This window comes from Rhipicephalus microplus, chromosome 5 (assembly GCF_043290135.1).
Source record: "Rhipicephalus microplus isolate Deutch F79 chromosome 5, USDA_Rmic, whole genome shotgun sequence".
Taxonomy (NCBI): domain Eukaryota; kingdom Metazoa; phylum Arthropoda; class Arachnida; order Ixodida; family Ixodidae; genus Rhipicephalus; species Rhipicephalus microplus.
Genome location: NC_134704.1, coordinates 151,721,532 through 151,726,488, shown reverse-complemented (window position 1 = coordinate 151,726,488; position 4,957 = coordinate 151,721,532). Strand labels below are relative to the sequence as shown.

At 46.3% G+C, this 4,957-nt stretch overlaps 1 non-coding gene across 1 annotated transcript; it reads left to right on the top strand.

The window, feature by feature from the left end:
• Window positions 1-4,424: 4,424 nt before the first annotated feature.
• Window positions 4,425-4,566, top strand: LOC119175131 (U4 spliceosomal RNA). Its single transcript, XR_005110249.2, has one exon. It is a non-coding gene; the product is annotated as a U4 spliceosomal RNA (small nuclear RNA).
• Window positions 4,567-4,957: the final 391 nt, after the last annotated feature.

Genomic DNA, 4,957 nt, shown 5'->3' with positions numbered 1-4,957 from the left:
CCGCACATACCTTGCATCTCCTGGTTCCCCTGCAAGTCTTAGCCATATGCCCATATCTCTGCAGTTGCAACACCTTACAGCCGGCTCAATGTATTCTTCGACAGTGTGAACCGTAAAACCGAGAGCAACTCTTTTTGGCGATGACATGTCATGTGTATTCACCGGGTCCCCACGCAGCGTGTTGGGAGTATCCAGGCAGAGTAAGCTTCACCACTGGGGCGACGCGTCACAGCCCCTCGAAGCCCGCCTGTACCCTGTTTAGCTACCGGTGGGTGGCCGGCTGGCACTGGAGTATTACATTACGTATGAGCTGCATCGTGGCACTTCCATCTTCATTTCTTGCCCATCTCTTTTGTCGTGTGACTGAGATTACTCCAGCATCTTTAAGATACTCCAGTAGGTCATAATCACTGTATTCAAGTGGAACATCTTTTATCTTTGCTAGGGTCTTCATGTAAGACTGAGGTATCATCACACGTACAGGCAATCCAGCCAGACTCTTGATCAGAAGCAACTTGTTTGCCGAGTATAAAAACCCTACTCTAACACAAAAACTTCCGTCTCTGTTGATTCTTGACGATGATTCTATCTATCTATCTATCTATCTATCTATCTATCTATCTATCTATCTATCTATCTATCTATCTATCTATCTATCTATCTATCTATCTATCTATCTATCTATCTATCTATCTATCTATCTATCTATCTATCTATCTATCTATCTATCTATCTATCTATCTATCTATCTATCTATCTATCTATCTTATCTATCTATCTATCTATCTATCTATCTATCTATCTATCTATCTATCTATCTATCTATCTATCTATCTATCTATCTATCTATCTATCTATCTATCTATCTATCTATCTATCTATCTATCTATCTATCCATCTATCTATCTATCTATCTATCTATCTATCTATCTATCTATCTATCTAGCCGGCGACGACTTCTAGTTCTCCTGGCCATTTCGAAAATGGTATTTATAGAAAAATGGGTATGTCATAACGCCAGTGTATGAGGACCATAAGTGACTAATCATAACATAAAACAATGGCCCCATATTTGCATGTTACACTGCAAATGTCTCCTAAAGACAATAGTCTTGCGTCTGGAGAGAGGAAACAAAACGTTTATTTGATGTTCTGCGCAAGAAAATTGGTGAATGGTTTTCGGGAGGCGCTGCGTTAGAGTGCCTCGAGCGGGCAGCGGAGGCAAACGAGCGCATCAAGTCACGTCACACGTGAGACATGAGTGCCACCTGGCAGTTTTGTTGGAAAAAGAAGCGCGTGCGCCCAGCGGACCCGTCTCAGAGGTGATAAGGTGTAGACTGCAAGGCGATGGGTAGGTGCCACCACCGTGTGTTCTTAGAAAAGCGTTGGAAACACTTGCCTTTTCGTGCAAGCGTTGCAAGGTCAGCGCAACGTGATAAACGCTGCGTTCCTTAGAATTACTTATGTATGCCTTTTCTAGTAAGAGACACACATACAGAATGTTTACTTGATATTATGGTGCCTCAGATATGCGCCATAATTGCTTGTTAATTGACAATCGCACAAGCATTTACGCTGAATCTTGAGCAATTTTGGTGGGCGCTGTGGATGAGGCTACGTATGGAAGGCACCTGGGCTAATAAATTACGATATTTCTTTTCGCAGGTAAAATGACCATCAAGTTATCTTGCGTCCATTGCGATGTATAGCAAGCGAGTTTATTCGGGCGTGCGGTGGATTCCCTTTATGTTGAAGCTGCTTTCGTCGTGTTTGAGTATTGTGACATCATGCGCTTATTGTCCCATGTCTAGATGTAGTTACTCAGTGATGCATCCGCTGCAGACGGAATCGTGGTTGATATAGCGTTCAAGCATACCGCCTTTGTGATGGGTCTAAATGCTCAGTGCTGGTGGCGACACTTTCAGCCTAGGCAGGAATCGCTAAGTGTTCTCTTTTAATTAAACTACCATAAGAAAACAGTGAGCTATGGCTGCCTGTGTGGAAGGGTCGAAGCTTCCCTCGTGTAGGAAGTCACAAGAACAGTTCCCCTGCTAAGGCAAAAGTCTTGCTGGTGGTGGTTGCCGGTTAGGTTGTACTGCTGGCTTGAAATCGAGGCTTTTTTGTTGGAGAAAAACTGCTTTGGCTAGAGACTCGTCGACCCCCGTTTCTTTTAAAGACGACAGTCTTTCTTTGGGAGCTTCGACGTAAAATTTTGGTCTGTCTGTCTGTCTGTCGGTCTGTACACTTGTCTGTTTGTCCACTCTTAACGGCATCGAGTACTTGAAACGGCCGACCCCATCCGCAGCACCCACCAATGTTGCTCAAGGTTTAGCGCTTATGCTTGTGCAATTGCCAATTAAAAAGCAAGTATTGTGCATGTCTGGGGCACCATAACAACACGTATATAATCTGCATGTGCGTCTTTTACCAGAAAAGACATACATAGGTAATTTTAAGGACCGTAGCGCTTATCACGCTGCGTTGACCATGCAACGCTTGCATGAAAAGGCGACTGTCTCCAACGCTTTGCTAAAACGAGACGGTGGCGGCACCTACCCGTCGCCTTGCGTTTTACACCTTATCACCTCTGAGACGGTCGCGCACACCAGTCTCAGAGCCGCACGCATCGTTTTCCAAGGAAACTGCCAGATGGCACTCATGTCTCACGTGTGACGTGTCTTAATGCGCTCGTTCGCCTCCGGTGCATACTCGAGGCACTCTAACGCAGCGTCTCCTCAATACCATTCACCAATTTTCTTGCGCAGAACATCAAATAAATGTTTTCTTCACTCTCTCCACACGCAAAACTATCATCTTTCGACGAAATTTGCAGATTAACATGCAGATACGGGGCCAATTTTTTTGTGTGCTTCCAACATCGTCTAGTCCCCGGTCGCATAATTGCCGTTGTGCTCACAACTGTTCAATGTCAACAGTTTCTTCGGCGTCACAGGTAGTTGTTTAAGGCGCTGCTGCATTGAATTCACTTACGCTGTCAGCCTTCTTGTCTGCCTTTTTTCTCTCTTGAGCTTCAGAAGATAGGGGTTCTTGTTCTTCATGATGTATTTGCTCTTTTCTTGTGTTTGCGGTAGGTTGGTTTCATCGCCGCCTTTTGTTGCGTTATCTCGAGCAGTTTCCGTGGCGTAATTTAGGTCTTCATTGTGTTCCAAAGTGTTACAGTTTCGCGGCGGTCCAGTCACTGAGACATTGAGATTGCATGCTCGCGTATTCATCATGGTCATAGCGGTGACAATGGCCACAGCGAGGTACATCAGAGTCTCGTCGTATGTGACCAGTGCCGTGCCATCGGCGTCAAAGCGGTGCTCTTACAGGTACACGGACGAGAAGCAAGTTCTCAAACACTTGAAGCTGGGGGTAACCTGCTTTGAGCTAGAGTGTTACCTACCACGTTGAGGAGTTCTCGTTGTCAACCTTGTACACGGCACTTATCTTTGGAGTATTCAACGACTTCCCCAAACGAAGACGATGCAGCTCGCACGTCTTCGCCGCGGACGCCATGCAACAACGAGTACAACTTTAATCACATTGCCTGGTTCCAGAGGTCAATGAAGCATCATTCTCTTCATGGATATGCTGTGACACTTTTTTATTGACATGAAATGCATTGCCACTGGCTACTACGACTACAACGACTATAATTGATATATGTAGGGTTTAACGTCCCAAAACCACCGTATAATTATGAGAGACGCCGTTGTTGAGGGCTTCGGAAATTTCGACCACCTGTGGTACTACGGGTGGCTACGACAGACGCAGCGAGCACCCCAATGCTACCGACGAGACGCGAGCCAAGGAAGCTGAGCGCAAGCGTCTTCAACACTCCCGCCGCTCTACTTCGCCATTGGGAGAAGCAGGGGTGGCTACTACGATGGACGTCGCCCACGCACTCGCGAATAACTTCGCACACAGCAAGACAACGCACCCCGACTTCTGCAGTGCGCGTTGTACGTTCATTCCTTGGCCAACGTGACACACGCACTTGCAAAATTCACCGAGTACCCCACAAAGCCCTGACGGGAAAAGCACAACTACAGGGGAAAATTTCTGCGCCAAATCTGGCGGAGGTCAGGCAACACTGACCTCCTGAGTCTGGCAGTTATGTATGCAACGCCAAACAGAATGTTGCATTCTATTCGAACTCGATTGCAGGTTATTCCAACCAAATCACCCCTCAGTTCGATCTAGCTTCGAAGCTAAACTCGCTATTCATTTAGGTGTAGTAGTGAGTGAAATAATATTGAACTTAAAGGGTTATGCTAAGAAGACGCACAAATCGCGCTGTGTAAAAATTACGTTTATAGTTGCAGAAAGCAAAATGCTATAGACAAAGCAATCTTACTGTCCACCAGTGCAATACGCATGGCCCTCGGAAGGTTCATCTCGACAAAACAGTCTTTCATGTCAGCTTTGCGCAGAGGCAGTGTCGCATCCAATGAAGTGGTAACTGAGGAGCGACTATTGCTAGTTGAAAACTTTTCCCAATACCCCGCCCGGACGACGTGAAATACCGTCGGCCGTGGCAATTTTTGGACGGCCTTCACGGGCCTCGAACAAAAATTCAAGGAAAGCTTGGTGTGCGTGATAATTAAGTGACGTGATAGAGAACCTTCAGTCTCTATCACTTATCTACAGTCGATTACAGTGTAATGGCGGGTTGCAATGGGTGCGCGCATACTGTCAACACATTTCGACGCTTTAGCGCATTATACGTCAGCTAACCGCCAGTGGTCAGCACGTAGTCACGCTTTCTGCGAAAGAAACGTAGCCGAACATCGGGGGCATGTTTACTTCCTGCGCTGAGCGCTTCGCGCGCGAAGATCGTGATCATGACCTGCATGCCACGGGAAAAGCGATAACGTCTCGTGTGTATATGCTTGCGAACACGATATTGATGCATCTGCCAGTCCGCAGCTTAGAGGCAAATATCGCAGATGGC